The sequence below is a fragment of the Chiloscyllium punctatum genome, chromosome 9 (assembly GCF_047496795.1).
Source record: "Chiloscyllium punctatum isolate Juve2018m chromosome 9, sChiPun1.3, whole genome shotgun sequence".
In the NCBI taxonomy this organism is placed as follows: Eukaryota; Metazoa; Chordata; class Chondrichthyes; order Orectolobiformes; family Hemiscylliidae; genus Chiloscyllium; species Chiloscyllium punctatum.
In genome coordinates, this window is record NC_092747.1 from 54,696,376 (window position 1) to 54,717,654 (window position 21,279).

Genomic DNA, 21,279 nt, shown 5'->3' on the forward strand with positions numbered 1-21,279 from the left:
TCCATGTGATAGTAATAACTCTTCTAGGTCATTGCGATTTCTTTGTGGAAGGTAACTCAATAATTTATCCCAATTTTTGACAACTTCCTCATTGTCCAATTTGATGTGAGGAATGTTCAATTGAGAATCCTCCAAATGTGGTTCTCCCTCCTGTGCTGTAGTCATTAACACCATCTCGTCTTGCTTTTCTTCCCTAACAAAATACTTTTTGAGCATATTTACTTGACATGCTCCGTGAGATTTCTTCCTGCCTGGAGTCCTTATCAAATAGTTCACCTCACTCAATTTCTTCTCAATTTGAAACGGTCCACTAAACCTTGTTTTTGTCGGCTCACCTGTCACTGAAAGTAACACCAATACCTTATCTCGAATTGCAAAATTGTGAATTTGTGACTTTGTATCCACTTCCTGTTTCATTGTATGCTGTGATACTTTTAACTGCAGTCTAGCCAACTCTCCAGCTCTATTTAATTGTTCTCTAAAATTTGACACATAGTCCAAATGGTGGTCTCTGAATTCTGACTTATTAATTTTTCCTTAATCAATTTTAGTGGTCCTCTTACCTTATGCCCAAAAATTAATTCAAATGGACTGAATTTGGCCGATTCATTTGGTGCATCACTGATTGCAAAGAGTACAAATGAAACTCCCTTGTCCCAATCATCTCGATAATCCTGACCATAAGCCCTCAAACATGTTTGAAGAATGTTTGAAGAATGTTTATCGAGGAATTTTCCCTGATTGTGTGATCAGAAGATCACAGAGGCATGAACTTGTATGATTACCTATTTGCTCCTTCTCTGTTCCACTTGTCTGCTCAAAAAGGGTCTTGGATAATGCTATGTCAGCTTCCTTATCTGTGTCTTTTGATCTCTCCTGTTTCAACTTGTGCCTCTGTGATCTTCTGATCACACAATTAGGGAAAATTCCTCGATAAATATTCTTCAAACATTCATCAAACAATGTTTGATGCCATCTCTTTTGCGCAGTCTGCAATTATGAATGGTACGCAGTAGATCTGGATTGCTTTATTCCCAAGTTAACCATAACCTCCTTGAATAGTTTTGATGTGAAGTTAGATCCTTAATCTGACTGGATCTCTATCGGCAGTCTGTATCTAGTAAAGAATTTAAGTAATTCTTCTCCAACCCATTTAGCTGTGATGTTGCATGATGGGATTCATCTGGAAATCTAGTTGACACATCCATTATTGTTAATAAATATTTATTCCCACTTTTTGTTTGAGGTAGGGGATCTACACAGTCAATCAAGACTCTTATGAAAGATTCCACAAATGCTGGAATAGATTTTAAAGCTGCAGGTTATATTACTGACTAGATTAGATTCCCTCCAGTGTGGAAACAGGCCCTTCGACCCAGCAAATCCACACCGACCCTCTGAAGAGTAATCTACCAAGACCCATTTCCCTCTGACTAATGCACCTAACACTATGGGCAATTTAGCATGGCCAATTCACCTGACCTGCACATCTTTGGACTGTGGGACTATACCGGAGCAAACCCGCGCAGACACGGGGAGAATGTGCAAACTCCACACAGACAGTCGTCCAAGGCTGGAATTGAACCTGGGTCCCTGGCACTGTGAGGCAGCAGCGCTAACCACTGAACCACCAAGCTCCCAACTGCCTGTGGTTCTCCAATTAGCTGACATGTATGACACGTCTGGCAAAATTCAACTGCATCCTTGTATAGTCCAGGCTAGTAAAAATGTCTTTGTATTTTAGCCTGTGTTTCCTCACCCCTAAATGACCTCCAAGTGATAGCTCATGAGCCACTCATAGCATCTCCTTTTTATACCCTACTGACAAAACAATTTGATGACTCTTTGCCCATTTTTCATCTGCTTGAATGTGTGATGGTTTCTATTTCCTCATTAAGACATCATTCGTTAGGTAATAACACACAGGACTGCATTCACTTGCTTTCTCTGTAAATGCCCTTTGATACAACTATTGAAGTTCTCATCTTTCTGCTGTAATTCAATCAGCTTGGCAGAGCTATAGATACTTGTATGATTACCTATTTGCTCCTTCTCTGTTCCACTTGTCTGCTCAAAAAGGGTCTTGGATAATGTTATATCAGCTTCCTTTTCTGTGCCTTTTGATCTCTCCTGTTTCAACTTGTGCCTCTGTGATCTTCTGATCACACAATCAGGGAAAATTCCTCGATAAACATTCTTCATATCTTCAGTTGCCTGCATCCCCACTGGCTTTTCAACTAGAGTAGGCAGCACACTTACTGGTGAATCAGCTATATCATTTGCAAGGACTAATTGTATTCCTGGGGCTGAGAGTTTGTCCAGTACTCCTACCACAAATTCTCCACTCTTCTCTGGATTTTCAAACCTCACTTTACATAACTGGGCACTTTTTGTCTCACCGTAAATTCCTGCTACCAATACCTTTTCTGGCAATAGTCTCTCAGGAGCACATATCTCCTCATCCTTCAGCATTAAGGACTGAGAAGATCCTGTGTCCCTTAATATTGTACCCACCTTACCTATTACTCCTGGCCTATGTGCATAAACATTACTATTGCATATATATTTTTTAAGCAGATCTAGTACTTGCTCCTTAATTAACCTCTGATCATCTTGTACACTGTGAGGCAGTTGTCTAACTTCCCTTGTACTTTTTGTTACTAGTACAACAAAACTTCCAGATTTGTCTGGTTTTCCTACATCTGGCTTTATCCTATCCCACCAACGCTGTGATTTTGTGTGGCCTACTTTATTACAATGAAAACACTGGAGCTTTTTAAAACTTCTTTGTCCCCCTCAATAATTACTTTTTTACCCTGTGGTAAGTTTTCCTTATGATCTTCACTGAGATCTACCTTTCCCTTTCCATGTGAGAATTTCTCTTTGCCCCAGTTTCCATCCCTCAAGGACTGAAATTGAGTCTGGAAACCAAACCATGTTTTATGCACCAGCTCATAATCATCAGCCACTTCAGCTGCTAACCTTGGTGTTTTAACTCTCTGCTCTTCCACATGAGTTCACACTACTTCAGGCAGTGAATTTTTGAATTCCTCCAAAATAATTACCTAAGGGCATCATAGTTTGCTTGATTTTTAAAGCTCTTATCCAACTATCAGAATTACTCTGTTTGATACTTTCGAACTCAATATAGGTTTGACCAGGGTCCCTCCTTAGATTCCTGAAATATTGTCTATGGACTTCTGGTACAAGCTCATATGCACTTAAAATGGCGTTTTTCACCTCATTCTCCCTAGATACCTCCTCTGATAGTGATGCAAATACCTCACTCGCCCTACCTGCACATTTTGTTTGGATCAACAAAACCCACATTGCCACTAGCCACTGCATTTGTTTAGTCACCTTTTCAAATGAGATGAAAATGACTTCCACATCGTCCTCATCAGATTTAGGCAATGCTTGAACATACTTAAACAGTTGCCTACTAGATGTCTGAGGCTTGCTCATCCTCACTCTCTTCCTCACTAAGCCTACCCTCAGCCTTTATCTCCAGCCTTTTAAGCTGACTTTCCTTTTTAAGAGTCAGTTTTTGAAGTTCTAAAGCTCTCTCTTTTTCCTTCTTTGCTGTCTCTTTTGCCCTCTCCCGCTGTTCTCTTTTTTTTTCTCTGTTCTGCTTTTAATCATAACTCAAACTGTTTCATTTCTGCTGCCCTTTCCTTATCTCTCACCTCTAAGTCAAGCTGCTTCATTTGCAATTAAATTCTTGCCATCTCTATAGATGCTGATGGTTTCTCCAGTAAGTTTAAATGCGGAGCCATTGCTGGAATTATTTCTCCTTTCCTCCCAGAAGCAGGCAGTTCCAATTCCAGCTTCTCTGCTAATTCTTGTAACTTGGTCTTATTCACTGTTTGCAAAACTTCCAAAGTCACTGCATCCACATCTGAAAAACGTTTGGGGACTGAAAGAGCCATTACTATCCAAAGCTTTGTCTACCCAACCAAACCAGCACCCAAAATAAAGACACTAGCATCTACCACTCACTGTGTAAAATCCTAGATGAGCCCCCAATCTGTTATGGACTTGGCCAGACCGCTCAAAACATTCTTAAGCAGGCAGCCCAGACCATAATTTTACAATTTGTTTTGGTAAGTGTACAGTGAAAATTATGCGAAGTAAGATAGCTAGGTTGACTACTAGATTTTAAAGTAGACAAACGATTATGCACAAAATTACACAATGAAACACAAAGAACAGAATAAAGCACCCCCTACAGAACTCAGTCTATCCAAACTAGACTTAAATATGCTGCTCTGAACATATACAACAGTCACAATAAGCAAACCCACTTTAAAACCCAATATAATTGGAACAATGCTTACAGGTTGAAGTTGAAGGCAGAAAGAGAGAGAAAGAGAGAGTTTCCACACAGCTCACTGCTAAACTCCTCACCAGTTCAATTCTGAACTAAACTGCTCAGCTAGAGAACTGACCACTCCCCATTCATTATACAAGTCACTTCTAAAACATGTCCACTTTGGCCTGAAGTCTCATCTGTTTACATATAAACAAAAGGCCTCTCAAAATTCTTTTCATCTCTGTACCAAACCAGACTAATCAGAGCCCGGCCTGGTTTATTACCCCTCTGAAAAAATATCAAGGACAGAGTGTCCTTTAGCCAAAGAGCAGCTTTTAGAAAAAAAGGACTAGCTTTGTGACACTTTACTTTTGTCTTTAAAAATAAGAAAATGTTAGGGCCTAGGCTGCCTTTTTAGAATGTTTTGATGGAGTCTGATCTGGACCATAATAAAATGCAAGGTGTTGCATTTGTATAAGACAAACCGGGGCAGGGCTTATACAGTTGATAACACGACCCAGGGGAGTATTGCTGAATAGAGAGACCTAGGGCTTTCCTTGAAAGTCCTATTGTTCCTTGAAGGTGGTGCCACAGGTGGACAAGGTGGTAAAGAAGGCTTTGGCATGCTTACCTTCATTGGTCATTGTATTGAATATAGGAGTTGGGACGTCATGTTGCAGCTGTACAAAACATTGGAGGGGTCAATTTTGGAATACTGTGTACAATTCTAGTCAGCTTATATGTTGAAAAGTGCAAAAAAAATTTACAAGGATGTTGCCAAGATTGGAAAGTTTGAGTTGGAGGAAGAGGCTGGGACTGTTTTCCCTGGAACATCGAATGCTGAGGGGTGACCTTACAGAAGTTTATAAAATCATGAGGGACATAGATAAGGTGAAGAGCCAAGGTCTTTTTCCCAAGGTAGAGGATTCCAAAACTCGAGGGCATAGGTGTAAAGTGAGAAGGGAAAGATTTAAAAGGGACTGAGGGGTAGATTTTTCACACAGAGACTGGTGCTTGTATGGAATGAGCTGTCAGAGGAAGTGTTGGAAGTGGATACAATTACAACATTTAAAAGATTTTTGGATGGGTATATGAACAGGAAGGGTTTCGTGGGATATAGGGCAAATGAAGGCAAATGGGACTAATTCAGTTTAGGATAGCTGGTCAACATGCATAAGTTAGACCAAGGAGTCTTTATCCGTGCTGTATGACAGTATGACACTAAGCCGAAACATCCTTTCCACATCCATCCAGTCAAGTCCCCTTAGGATGTAATTTGTTACATCTAAATAGTCAGAGGTCAGTTCTTTTCACAGAGAGTGGTGGGTGTGTGGAATGCACTGTTAGTGGTGGTAGCAGAGTCAGATACATTAGGGAATTTAAGCGAATCTTAGATGGGCACACGGATGACAGCTAAATGAAGGGTATATAGGTTAGTTTGATCTTAGAGTAGGATAAAGGGTTGGTACAATAGCAAGGGTCAAGGGGCCTGAACTGTGCTGTACTGTTATATGTTTCATTTGCTATAACTATACGCACTGTTACTAACAAGAGGTAGGCAAGATGAGTATGTCTTTTACTGTATCAGAATCCCACTTACTGCCTGAACTGTCCGGGACTGCTCAGTGCTCCCCCCAGTGGCCATGTTGGGTATCAGAGTGGATGGAGCTTCATCTGGCTCCTGGATGAATTCTTCCATATTAATTCCCTTTTAAGACAATTAAAACCACCTCCTGAGAGCTTTCATCACTTTCCTTCCTCCTCAACTCTGAAAAGCTTGTTCTCCTCTGTTCATTCTCTCTGCCAGGTAGACCAGTGATGGAATGGTAACTGCAGCTTTCTAGCAGTCACTAGTTTTTATCAGAGTGAACAGATCTTAATCTTAAATCCTAGAATAACCCTTTCATATCCATTCACTTATTTAACAGCCCCACTCAAAGTAACTTGTTGCTGCAATTCTACAGGGCATTAGTGGGACCACACACAAAGAATTGTGTGCATGTTTGGTTTCCTTATCCTGGTAGAATTTCCCCAAGATGTTCTGACTTTGGAGGGAGTGCAACAAAGATTTACTGGACTGATCTTGTAGGATGGCAGACCTGATGCATCTAGAGACTGGAACAGTTAGAGCCACATTCACAGGTATAAAGAAGAATTGAGTGGGGGTGTGGTGGTGTTAGGTGAAGGAGGCTGGGATCTCACATACCTATAAGTTCTAATCAGAACTAGACAGGATGCTCCTGATGACCAGTGAGTCCACATCCAAGGGTCATAACTCAAGGAAATGGGGTAGACCATTTCAGACTGAAGTAAGGAGAAATATCTTCACTCAGAGTGTGGTGAACCTGTGGAATTCTCTGCCACAGAAAATAGTTGAGGCCAAACATTATTTGCTCAAGGAGGGGATATATGTAGTTCGTAGTGCTAAAAGGGTGAAGTTCCCAAGGTACTGAGTTGGTTGATTTGCCATAATCATATTGAAGAGGCTTGAAGGCCCAAATGGCCTGCTCCTATTTTGAATATTTCTAGCTTTCCAGTTTCTAGCTCATTTTACAATGGCAAAAACAAGCAAATTACATTCACCATTAATTCTTCTCCTCCCAAGTGTCTGACTTCATGGATTCAAATGAACTATTGATGTGACAATTTTTCCAAGATGTATTTGGTTCTGACTTGGAGGCTTGATGCCTTGTTTGCTTGAGAATTGTTGATGTTAACGTTGTTTTTGAATGGTCTGTCATACATTATTGTCATGATGTCCCTCTTTGGATTCATCCCGATGACGCATTAATGAAGGTTGTGTAATGAGTGGTGCATTTCCTCCATGCGACACCCTCCATCATATGAACAATATACAATTGTTGCTGGTCCACAGACTCTTGGATTACCATATCATTCCTCTATTGGTCACTTTCTTATACCCCTTAATCCAGTTACAGCAATGGTGGTGTCCATTGTTATGAAGAGCTTGCTGCTATTGATTAGCATCCTCCTTGTTAGGAACATTTTTAGAGTCCTTTGGACTCAACTGTGGATTCAACCTCTTTAATAAGATGGGGAGTGGACTCATCAGTTTTCCTCATTCCCTCAGTAATTCTGATAGTGAAAGCTACATCAGATCAAAGTGGACCAGTAATTTCATGAGGCAATACAAGTTCAACATATTTTTCAGAAAATATTTCATGATCCATATTCTATCTTCTTGTTTCCCTTTGGACGATGTTGAAATCCAAAAGTGGCTGGAAACTGGAAGACTTATTAAGGAACTGTGGTCGATTGTCAGATACAACCACATCTGGGATCCTATGTATTACAAACACTGCATGTGTGACACCAATAACAGCGTCTGTAATAGTGGTATATAGTGCTTCTCTTTAAGCATCAGAAGATAAAGAACTATAATCTCTAAAGGACTAGAGGCACCTTTCTCTATTAGAGAGAGAGAGAGAGAAAGACAGATATTTTTTTATGTGCAGCTTAAGGGTAATCACTTCTCAGCTTGTGATAATGTGAGGAGACAGGCCTCAGGAATTGCCACAGTCTGTACAAGGATTAAACCCATCCTGTTGATTTAGTTCTACAATAAATCACTAGTCACTTAGCCAAATGAAGAAACCAACTTCTCACCACAAAAAATAGTTGACAGCGATAAAGCAAGACAGTCTGTCAAACATAGCTAGGTCATTTCTGAGTCACTCTCATACTCTGGTGGGGGAGTATTAGGAATTAATGGTTCTGAATTGAGACTTGTAAATAACAACTTTCACAGTCAGCTACAAGGTCCTTGATTTCTTTTGAGATCTTTAGCCATAAACTCAGTGCCTGAGTCCAGATTCTGCACTTGGTAATGTGCAAGCATCCCTGATATAATTTGTTCAGAAAGTCATCTCTGATTAACAGTTTACTTATTCCAATTCTAAATATAACAATTCAGTTTCCTCATTTTCCCTCCCCCAGCCTTACCCCAGTTCCAACCTTCCAGCTCAGCACTGTCCCCATGACCTGTCCTACCTGCCAATCTCCCTTCCCACCTATCCGCTCCACCCTCCTCTCTGACCTATCACCTCCATCCCCACCCCCATTCACCTATTGTACTCTTTGCTACCTTCTCCCCAGCATCCCACCCCCCCCACCCAATTTTCCTGCTTCTCGGATGCTGCCTGACCTGCTGTGCTTTTCCAGCACCACTCTGATCTAAACTCTGGTTTCCAGCATCTGCAGTCCTCACTTTTGCCAATGTGTCACAAATGGAGTTAACATTAATAAGCAGTTTTGATTGGTCATCTAATGGGACCTGCAAGAGTTCACTGCTGGATTTAATTTGGTGAGAATTCCTCCGTTAGGCAATTTAACTAAGCTCTTGTCATCAGCAAACATGGGATGAAACTCCGTAGCAAACAATTTGTTGAGCCGAGTTGCTGACACATTGACAGATCCGGTTTATTTGGGCAAAGTGACCACTTGGATGTAAGCATAAGGGATGTCGTTAGTAAGTTTGCAGATGACACCAAAATTGGAGATGTAGTGGACAGCGAAGAAGGTTACCTCAGATTACAACAGGATCTTGATCAGATGGGCCAATGGGCTGAGGAGCGGCAGATGGAGTTTAATTTAGATAAATGCGAGGTGCTGCATTTTGGGAAAGTAAACCTTAGTAGGACTTATACACTTAATGGTAATGTCCTAGGGAGTGTTGCTGAACAAAGAGACCTTGGAGTGCATTGCTCCTTGAAAGTAGAGTTGCAGGTAGATAGGATAGTGAAGAAGGCATATGGTATGTTTTCCTTTGTTGGTCAGAGTATTGAGTACAGGGGTTGGGAGGTCATGTTGAGCTTGTACAAGACATTGGTTAGGCCACTTTTTGGAATATTGCATGCAATTCAGGTCTCCTTTCTATCAGAATGGTGTTGTGGAACTTGAAAGGGTTCAGAAAAGATTTACAAGGAAATTGCCAGGGTTGGAGGATTTGAGCTATAGGGAGAGGTTGAAAAGGCTAAGGATGTTTTCCCCGGTGCGTCAGAGGCTGAGAGGTGACCTTATAGTTGTTTATAAAATCATGAGGGTAAGTAGACAAGGTCTTTTCCCTGGGGTGGGGGAGTCCAGAACTAGAGCACATAGGTTTAGGGTGAGAGGGGAAAGATATAAAAGAGACCTAAGGGGCAACGGTTTCATGTAGAGGGTGATGCGTGTGTGGAATGGGCTGCCAGAGGAAGTGGTGGAAGCCAGTAAAATTGCAACATTTAAAAGGCATCTGAATGGGTATATGAATAGGAAGGGTTTGGAGGAAATATGGGCTGGGTGCTGGCAAGTGGAACTTGATTAGATTGGGATATCTGGTCAGCATGGACAAGTCAGACCGAACGTTTTGTTTCCGTGCTGTATATCTCTACAACTCTATGACTTCTGAGCACGATTTGGTTGGTTTGATCATCAGGGAAAATGCATTCATTTTGGTCATTTCCTGAAGATTTTTCTGAACTCAATTTGGTAAGAGAGCTGGAATCTTGGGTGCGTAGAGATGTAATGGTTTTCCATCTTGTTTTAAAGGGATGCAGTTTGCTTAATTTGGTGATTAACTTAGTTCCATTTCAAATAAATATTTATCTCTGTGCTGATGCAGTTTTGCACATTTTGAAGAAGGTGGAAGGCTAGAAAACACTTTCTTACTCAAGTGAAGTTTGCCAATTTGGAATTGCATATGCATTCTCCAAGCTGACATTTTTTATGTTATCGTGTTACTTTCAGGATCTCCAAGTTTGGGATTTGTTCCACCTGAACAATGCAACTCCAGACCTGTAGCTGTAATGTCTGTTTCTGCAGCTCTGGTAAATAGTCACATAATCAATGACATTCACACCTTTATCGAGCTTAAATTTGAGCGAGATGTAAATTGACACTAAGCTCTGTCTGTGCACTAAGTTTGATACCTCAGATGGATTTGTTCGAAAGTGGGATGGTATTGATGAAATGTAACTTTGCTGATTGGCTGTGTAGTTCACAGTGAAGACAAAGGTGATAGTTAACAGGAGTTTATAGATGGGTTGGTCAAATCAGAGACAGATAGAATTTAACCCTGCAAAAGGTGAGTTGATGTGCTTTGAAAGAAGTAACATAGCGAGGAAGTACTCAATGAATAGCAAGATACCAGGAAGCTCAGAGGAATAAAGGGATCTTAGGATAGGTTAATAAGGTAGTTAGAAGGCATATACAACACTTGCCTTTATCAGAGTTGAGAGTGTGTTGCTAGGAAAGCACAGCAGGTCAGGCAGCATCCGAGGAGCAGAAGACTTGACGTTTCGGGCCAGAGCCATTCATCAGGAATGATACCTGATGAAGGACTCTGGCCTGAAACGTTGAATCTCCTGCTCCTCGGATGCTACCTGACCTGCTGTGCTTTTCCAGCAACACACTCTCAACTCTGATCTCCAGCATCTGCAGACCTCACTTTCTCCTATTTGCCTTTCTCAGTTGAGCCATAGATTACAAGAGCAGGGAGATTACGTTGGAGCTGTACAGAATTTTGGTTTGTGTGTGCAGTTCTGGTCACTGCACTATAGGAAGGATGCGATTGCATTGGAGGGGATTCACCAGGATGTTGTATGGGATGGAGTATTTTAGTTGAGAAAAGAGGCTTAATAAGCTTGGGCTGTTTTTGTTGGAGCAGAGAAGGTTGAAGGGGTACCTGGATGAAGTGTATATTATTATGAGGGGCGAGGACAGGGTTATTAAAAAGCAGATGTTCCCCTTAGTTGAAGGGTTCATAACAAGGGGACATAATTTTAGTGAAAGGCAGGAAGTTTGGTAAGGATTTGAGGAAACACTTTCTCTCCCAGAGAGGGATGTGGTCTGGCACGCACTGCCTGGGAGGGTAGTTGAGGCTGGAAACCTCACAACCTTTTAAAACACTTGGATGGGCACTAGAAGTGTCGTAACTTTCAAGGCTGTGGGCCTAGTGTGGGAAACTGGGACTAGTGCAGGTGGTAGTATATTTTTGGAGGTACAGTCCCGATGGGCTGAAGGCCTTCTTCTCAACTATGTGATTCTATGATTCTGTGAATGTCTTTTTAGATCATTTTTGTTCGGGAGTGGGGATAATTCAAAAGAGACCTCCACAGAGATTTTAAAAATAGATCTCTATCTGTCTTTCCAGGAAATAAAAGAAACTTTATAGCCGTGAGAGAGCTGTAAGGAAGCAGTCCTCTCTCTGACCCACACTTACTCACTCTCTTTATGAGTAAAAGACAGTCCTCTTAACTGGTAGCTCAATAATAATACGTAGTTCTAACTGATCAGCTACACCAACTGAGGATCTTTAATCACAGCAACGTGATCTCATCAGCAGAAACCAATAGGACTGAAAAAGTCACCTCATTCCACCTTTCATTTTTTGACTGTTCATTACCAAGACTTTCTCTTTTCCACCCATAATAAACATTGCAAAGCTATATGTCCTATCTCATCCTGTGTATGGATGTTTGTGTGTATTTGGGTTTAAAGGGAATGAAGTTTAAGTTTACATCGTAACAGTTAATAACCCATTTTGCCTCTTAATAAAGACTAAGGTTATTCACAATTTGGTTTTATTGATGAAACCTGGTGGGAGTCCTTTCTTATGGTGCTCGAAAAACATGGCAGGTCAGGCAGCATCCGAGGAGCAGGAGAATCGACATTGATTCTCCTGCTCCTTGGATGCTGCCTGAACTGCTGTGCTTTTCCAGCACCACAGTCTCGACTCTGATCTCCAGCATCTGTAATCCTTACTTTCTCCTAGTCTTTTTTTTTGGCCCAAGTTAACAGTACCACTGAGGGGATTTAATCACCTTGATGATTCAATTGGACATTTTTAGTTTTTGGACATCTATACTATGGTGGGGCATGCCTAACACTGCACTCCATCTGACAATTACAATTACCTCAGGAAATGAACTCCTGTCCCTGATTTCACAGCCAGACCTAGAAGATAATAATCTTCCTCATTGTTTCATGCACCAAGGTTGTGTAACCAGACCGCTTGAGATTGGATCTCATTTTAGGGCTACTCTTCAGATGTACATGGTAGTGCGGCTTCTCTGGAGCACTAGAAACCTGTTAATAATGGCAGGCGTACACTGTGGTGTTAATACTCTACAGCCTACAAGTCATGATGCAGGGGCTGTGTGCTGGGTCAGTATCCAGACTACTGAGTTTGCTGAACACTAACAAGGGTTTGTTTAACAACTGTTAAAATTCTCCCCTGACTTTGATGATACATACAAGAGGAGATTGCCATGCCTTAAAAGGAAGTTACCGTTATTCCTTATACAATGGGTAATGGTCCATTATATAAGATACTGGACACCTACAGACTAATACCCAGCAGGATGGTGATACCTGGGGATTGAAATCTGGGAACATTGAAAGAAGTAAAACAAATTATTAAAACGCACAATGCTGTAAGAGAATGAAACTTCATTACAATCTTTCCTTTGGACTCTCATCATATTGCAATAGATGGTGAAAAGAGGATTTGTTTATGGAGAAGACTGAAGACACAAGGCATGCTGCAGGAACTGACCAAGGCCCTAAGACAGCAACTTTCAAACCTGTGACATCAGAAGGACAAGGGCAGCAGAGGTACAGGAGCAACACAACCTAAAGGTTCTCCTCAAAACCACACATCATCTTGCCTTGGAAATATATCGTCATTCAAGGGTCAAACTAATTATTTTGACAGTTCTTCTTGAGATTTTAATCAAGGCGTACTTATTAACTTTATGCATTTCTTTAGTTTTTAGTGGTTACTTTCTGATTTTCACTAGTTCAGTTATTCCGTAATTCTTCCACAATAATAATACTTTCTGTATGTGTTGACTTAAGGGGCATTTTGACTCATGTGTAGTTAGAATATTTTATCAACATCCTTAACAATGATCAACTCTTACTTAAACGTATTGCTTTCCTTCTATGCTGTGGTTTTACATTTCTGGTCACTACAGTATTTAAATTGAAGCAAGATAACCAGCATGAGCTAATAAAAGCTTTTCTTTCCATCAAAATAGCCACCACACTTCAGCAGTGGAAGAACCATCGCTGTAAACACAGCTTCTGCAGATGGGTGAGGTCACAGTGAATGTGTTTTCATCTCATATTTAAACCAGGCAGTTACAGCCCGATATACTGCATCTCAGATCTCAACTGCAGATTTAAAACTTAATAACTGACAAATGTTCAGTAGAGGATAATCTATCACATTGTTTCTAAGTTTTGTAGCTGCTGAACAGCTGAAAACTAAACATTCAATACTCTTTCACTATGAATCAGGAATTTAATGTTTTGTTATTTGGAGACCAGTTAGCTTTGTTGAAAGGTTGAAGACTGTTCTCACTCCTTTATAGTCCCTCTCTCTCTCTCTCTCTATAGATCTATAGATCTATCTATAAATCTATAGATCTATCTATAAATCTATAGATCTATCTATCTATCTATAGATTTATCTATCTATCTATAGATCTATAGATCTATCTATCTATAGATCTATCTATCTATAGATCTATCTATTGATCTATAGATCTATCGATCTATCTATAGATTTACCTATAGATCTATCTATCTATAGATCTACCTATCTATCGATCTATCTATAGATTTACCTATAGATCTATCTATCTATAGATCTATCTATCTATCTATAGATCTACCTATCTATCGATCTATCTATCTATCTCGCTGTCTCTCTCTCTCTCTCTCACACACACACACACACACACACACACACACACACTCTCTCCCACACCCCTCTTCATGACCCCATCATTCCCCTCAGTCCACTTAGGCCTCCTTTTTCCTTCTCAATCCCTACATCACACATTCCTTCTCCTACCTTTCTCCTCTTCTGCCTGATATCTCCATCCAGCAGGTGGAACTCTTGGATAATTAAAAGGTCACCCTGGAAAAAAGAACCTGCTTCTCAGCCAGTGGTAGCTCTCAGGTTTACGCCATCAACTTTCAGCCTTTCCTTCACAGCTCTCACTCCTCACCTCCTGGCGAAAGACTGTCCCAGGGATTTTCTTAATACATACATGGAATTTTATAACTGTTTGCTACTTATCCAATCACAGGCTGCTTCTCTTCTGGGTCACTAGTGAACCTATCAGCAGCAAGCATATGAGTGAAACAGATTTTCCTAGATTTAGGGACTGAAATTTGCACACAAGTTGTAACTCCATTGAACATGTGGTCCTTTCGGACTTTGTAAAGGTATAGTTGTCGGAGATTGGAAAGTGTTATGGACTAGGCCAGACCACTCAAAACATTCTTAAGTAGGCAGCCCAGACCATAACTTTGCAATTTGTTTCAGTAAGTGTACAGTGAAAATAACCCAGATTATGTTAGTGAGGTTGATTACCAGGTTTAAACAGACAAAAAATTTATTCACAAAATTACACAATGAAACACGAAGAGCATAATAAAGAAGCCCTACAGAACTCAGTCTATCCAAACTAGACTTAAGTGTGCTATTCCAATTATACGCAACAGTCCCAATAAACAAACCCACTTTAAAACACAGTACAAAAAAGGGTCAGATGCTCACAGGTTGAAGTTAGAAGGACAGAAGAGAGAGTTTCCAAACAGCTCACTGTTGAACTCCCAACCAGTTCTGGACTGAACTAAACTGCTCAGCTAGAGAGCTGACCACTCCCCTTTCATTTCACAGGTCACTTTTAAAGCATGACCATTTTGGCTTGAAGTCTCATCTGTTTACATATCAACAAAAAGCCTCTCAAAATCCTTTTCACCTCTGAACCAAACCCCATCTGAATGGAGCCTGGCCTGGTTTATTACCCCTCTGAAAACAATCAAGGGCAGAGTATCCTTGAGCCAAGGAACAGCCTTTAGATTAAAAAAAGGACGAGCTTTGTGACACCTCCCCCCTTAAAAAAAATGAACCATCAATACCAAAAGATGGCCTCATTTGTAACCCTGCAAAAACCCGGTTAGTAATCTAAACACACATATACACTACACTAACTACACACATGCAAACATGCACAACCACATGCAAATTCAGGCAGCAGTACACCCACTACCAAACGCCTCCATATCTCATTCGAGTCTCGATAATGCATTAGCAAATACACTTTCTCATCCTGCCACATGCATAATTGTCAAATTAAATGGCTGCAACAACAAGCTGCATCTAAACAGTCTGGCATTTTTGTCCGTAAATGCTTCCACTAATATCAATGGGTTGTGATCAGTGTATACAATTGTCTCAGATGCATTGCTGGTAATATAAACACTGAAATGTTGAAAGACCAATGCCAAGCTTAAAGTCTCTTTCTCCACCATTGAATATTTCTGTTGATGAATGTTCAACTTTCTAGAAAAATACCCGATGGGTCTTTCTATCCCCTCGTCATTCTCCTGCAGGAGCACTGCATTGACACCCACATCACTAACATCGATAGCCACCCTGAAAGGTTTCGTGTAATCTGGTGTGGCTAATACTGGGGCAGTGGTTAACACAGTTTTTAGGCTGTCAAATGCCTTTTGACAGTCCACTGTCCACTGAAACCTCTTGCCCTTTTATAACAATTTGGTGAGTGAAGTAGCCACACTGCTAAAGTTTGGCACAAGTTTCCAGTAAAATCCACACAATCCCAGGGACCGTAGTACTGCTTTTATCATTGACGGTGAGGGAAATTCCCCAATTACTTTCATTTTTGCATCCCATGGGGCCAGTTGTCCATGTCCAATAACATGGCCAAGGAAGGTGACTTGCACTTTGGCAAATTGACTTTTAGCAGTGTTTACCACCAAGCCTGCCTTCCGAGGTCGATCGAACAAATCCAATAAATGCTGTAAATGTTCCTTCCATGAGTGACTAAAAATCACCAGGTCATCAATATACACCACACAATTGGGTAATCCAGCAATAACCTTATTAGTCAGTCTCTGAAATGTGGCTACAGCGTTCTTCATACCAAATGGCATCACTTTGAACTGATATAGTCCATTTGGCGTTACAAAAGCCGAAATTGCCTTTACTGTCTCTGACAGAGGTACTTGCCAGTAGCCTCTGAGCAAGTCCAACTTAGAAATTTAAGTTGCTTGTCCTACTTTTTCGACACAGTCCTTCAACCATGGAATTGGATATGCATCAGCCTGTGTATTGGTGTTGCCTTTGCAATAGTCCACACATAACCATTGGGTACCATCTGGCTTTGGCATTATGACTAAAGGTAAGGTCCAGTCACTGTCACTCACTTTGATTATGCCATCTTGGAGCATGCACTCTATCTCCTTCTGAACCTGTGCCAACTTTAGAGGATTATGCCTATATGTTGCTTAATTGGAACAGTTTACTTTGCATATCTCCCTATGTGATACTATAATAACTCTTTCAGGGTCATTTTGATTTTCCTGTGGAAAGTAACTCAATAATTTATCCTACTTTTTGACATCTTCCTCATTGTCCAACTTAAATTGAGGAACGTCCAATTCAGAATTCTCTGAACTTGGTTCTTCCTTCTGTGTTGGAATCATTAACACCTTCTCTTCTTGCTTTCCTTCTCTATCAAAACACCTCTTGATAGAGACACACTTTGTGAGTTTTCTTTTCCTGTCTGGAGTCTTTATCAAGTAGTTCACCTCCCTCAATTTCTTCTCAATTTGATACGGTCCACTAAACCTTGCTTTTAAAGGCTCACCTGTCACTGGAAGTAACACCAATACCTTACCCCCAACTGCAAAATTGAGAATTTGTGATTTCTTATCTGCTTTCTGTTTCATTGTATGCTGTGATACTTTTAAATGTTGTCTACCCAATTCTCCAGCTCTATTTAATCATTCTTTAAAATTTGACACATGGTCCAAATGAGTGGTCTCTGAATTCTGACTTATTAATTTCTCCTTAATCAATTTTAACAGTCCTCTTACTTCATGCCCAAATGTTAATTCAAATGAATTGAATTTGGTTGATTCATTTGATGAATCTCTGATCACAAAAAGTACAAATGGAAATCCCTTATCCCACTCATCTGGATAATCATGACCATAATGCCATCTCTGTAGCGCACTCTGCAATTCAGGATAGTACACAGTAGATATGAACTGCATTATTCCCAAGTTATCCATAACCTCCTTGAATACTTTGGATGTGAAGGCTGACCCTTGATCAGACTGGATCTTTATTGGTAGTCTGTATCTAGTAAAAAAAATTAAGTAATTCTTCCCCAACCCTTTTATCTGTGATGTTGCAAAATGGGATTGCCTCTGGAAATCTAGTCAACACATCCATTATTGTTAATAAATACTTATTCCCACTTTTTGTTTGAGTTGGGGGACCTACACAATCAATCAAGACTCTTGTGAAAAGTTCCACAAATGCTGGAATAGTTACTAAAGATGCAGGTTTTATTACTCCCTGTGGTTTTCTAATTAGCTGACATGTATAACTCATCTGGCTAAATCCAACTACATCTTTGTGTAGTTCAGGCCAGTAAAAATGTCTTTGTATTTTAGCCTGTGTTTTCCTCACCCCTAAATGACCTCCAAGTGATAGCTCATGAGCCACTCTGGGCACCTTCTTTCTATACCCTACTGGCAAAACAATTTGTTGAATCTCTGCCCATTTCTCATCTGCTTAAATGAGTGATGGTCTCTATTTCCTCATTAAGACATCATTTGTTCAGTAACAACACACAGGGATGCATTTACTCTCCATCTCTGTAAATGCCCTTTGATATGACTGTTTGAAGTTGTCATCTTTCTGCTGTAATTCAATCAGTTTAGCAGAGCTAATGATACTTACATGTTTACCTATTGCTCCTTCTCTGTTCCGCTTATCTGATCAAAGACAATTTCGGATAATGCTATGTCAGCTTCCTTATCTGTGCCTTTTGATCTCTCTTCTTTCAGCTTGTGCCTCTGTGATCTTCTGATCACACAATCAGGGAATATTGTTGGATAAACATTCTATGTGTCTTCAGTTGTCTGTGTCTCCACTGGCTTTTCAACTACAGTAGGCAGCACACCTACTGGTGAATCAGCTATATCATTTGCAAGGACAAATTGTATTCCTGGAGCTGAGAGTTTGACTAGTATTCCTACCACAAATTCTCCTCTCTTCTTGGACTCTCTAACCTCACTTTACCAAATTGAACATTTTTTATCTCACCATGAATTCCTGTTACCAGTACCTTTTCTGGCAATAGCCCCTCAGGAACACATATCTCCTCATCCTTCAGAATTTCAAACTGAGAGGATCTTGTGTCCCTTAATAATGTCACCTCCTTACCTATTACTCCTGGCCTATGTGAATAAACTTTACCCTAGCACTTCCTCCTTAATCAACCTCTGATCATCTTGTACACTCTGAGGCAGTTGTCTAACTTCCCTTCTGCTTTTTGTAATTAGTCCAACAAAATTTCCAGGCTTGTCTGGTTTTCCTACATCTGGCTTTCTCCTAGCCCACTAACACTGTGATTTTGTGTGGCCCACTTTATTACAATGAAAGCATTGGGGCTTTTTAACTTCTTTGTCCCCCTCAACAGTTTCTTTTTTACCCTGTGGTAAGTTATCCTTATGATCTTCACTGAGATCTACCTTTCCCTTTCCATGTGAGGATTTCTCTTTGCCCCAGTTTCTATCCCTCACGGACTGAAATTGATTCTGGAAGCCAAACCATGTTTTATGGACCAGCTCATAAGCTGCTAACCTTGGTGTTTTAACTCTCTGCTCTTCCACATGAGTTCACACTACTTCGGGCAGTGAGTTTTTGAATTCCTCCAAAATAATTAAATAGATTTGCTCAATTTTTAAAGCTCTTATCCAACTATCAGAATTACTCTGTTTGATCCTTTCAAACTCAATATAGGTTTGACCAAAGTCCCTCCCTGGATTCCTGAAACATTGTCTATAGGCATCTGGTACATAATCATATGCACTTAAAATGGCTTTTTTTCACCTCTTCATATTCCCCAGATACCTCATCCAATAATGATGCAAATATCTCACCAGCCCTACCAACATGTTTTGCTTGGATCAACAAAACCCACATTGTCACTGACCACTGCATTGTTTAGCCAGCAATGAAAAAGCTTCCACATCATTCTCATCAAATTTAGGCAATGCTTGAACATACTTAAGCAGTTTCTCACTAGATGTCTGACTACCAGGTGCTTGCTCATCCTCACTCTCTTCCTCACTAAGCCTACCCTCAGCTGTTATCTCCAGCCTTTTAAGCTGACTTTCCTTTTTAAGTGTCAGTTTTTGAAGTTCAAAAGCTCTCTCTTTTTCCTTCCCTACTGTCTCTTTTTCCCTCTTCTGCTGCTCTCTTTTTCTCTCTGTTCTGCTGCTCTTTCTTTTTACCTCTCTTCTGCTTTTAGTTGTAACTCAAACTGTTTCATTTCTGCTGCCCTTTCCTTATCTCTCGCCTCTAACTCAAACTGCTTCATTTGCAATTGAATTCTTGCCATCTCTATAGATTCTGATGGTTTCTCCAGCAAGTTTAAATTACAGTTTAAATCCTGTAATTCTCTCTCCTTTCCTCACAGAAGTAGGCAGTTTCAATTCCAGCTTCTCTGCTAATTCCTGCAGCTTGGTCTTATTCACTTTTTTGCAAAACGTCCAAAGTCACTGCATCCACATCCAGAAAACGTTTGGCATCTGAAAGAGCCATTACTATCCCAAGCTTTGTCTAACCAACCAAACTAACACCCGAAATAAAGACACTAACACCTACCACTCGCTGTTTAAAATCCTGCAAAGAGCCTCCAGTCTGTTATGGGCTAGGCCAGACCACTCAAAACATTCTTAAGCAGGCAGCCCAGACCATAACTTTGCAATTTGTTTCAGTAAATGTACAGTGAAAAGTACGTGGATTAAGTTAGCGAGGTTGACTACTAAGTTTAAAACCGACAAAAAATTTATTCACAAAATTACACAATGAAATACAAAGAACAGAATAAAGAACCCCAACAGAACTCAGTCTATCCAAACTAGACTTTAAGTATGCTGTTCCAAATATACACAACAGTCCAATAAGCAATCCCCCACTAAAACATAGTACAAAAAATAGTCAGATGCTTACAGGTTGAAGTCAAAAGTTCAGAAGAGAGAGTTTCCACACAGCTCACTGTTGAACGCCCAGCCAGTTCTGAACTGAACTAAACTGCTCAGCTAGAGAGCTGACCACTCCCCTTTCATTATACAGGTCACTTCTAAAACATGACTATTTTGGCCTGAAGTCTCATCTGTTTACATATAAACAAAAGGCCTCTCCAAAATCCTTTTCATCTCGGTACCAAACCATCTGATTGGAGCCTGGCCCAGTTTATTACCCCTCTGAAAAAGAAATTAAGGATAGAGTATCATTGAGCCAAAGAACAGCTTTTAGAAAAATTAGGACTAGCTTTGTAACAAAGGAAATTTCCTCCAAAAGGTCTTTCTTGGTCTCAGTATGATTTTATGTGAAAGGTTGATCTAGATAACCATTTTTATTTTCATAACATTAACTTTTTAAAGGAACATGGAGCTGTCAGACATTCATCCCCTTAACTCCACCACATATGGCCAGAAATTCTGAATTAAAGCCTTGTTTTCAGTTCATGCAATGACAGAGAGAGAGAGAGAGAGAGAGAGAGAGAGAGAGAAAGGGCGAAATATAAACAAACCAAGTATGTTAAATAATTCAACATTAAGTTAAACAGTTAAAAGGAGTTGGATTGTTTAAGACTGAATTTGTTTAGAAATATTAACAATAAAATATCAAAGGACGGAGTGTTGGGAAATTAATGGTGACATAGTTGTTTTTGGATGGATTTCATTTTTATTACTGAGGTTTAAAACATTGTGCTGAGGGATTGTCTTGGGTAAAATGAAACGGTCATGTGACATATGCTAAAGTTTACCTGAGAACAGGTTTTCAGACTGGAAAAGACTTGATATAAACCCTCAGGAAATTAGAATCATCTGAACGGTGTTAG

At 40.2% G+C, this 21,279-nt stretch overlaps 1 protein-coding gene across 1 annotated transcript in view; it reads right to left on the reverse strand.

Moving 5' to 3' along the window:
* Window positions 1-21,279, reverse strand: part of LOC140481691 (high-affinity choline transporter 1-like) — a 92,555-nt gene that overhangs the window by 68,689 nt on the left and 2,587 nt on the right. The window lies entirely within an intron of this gene.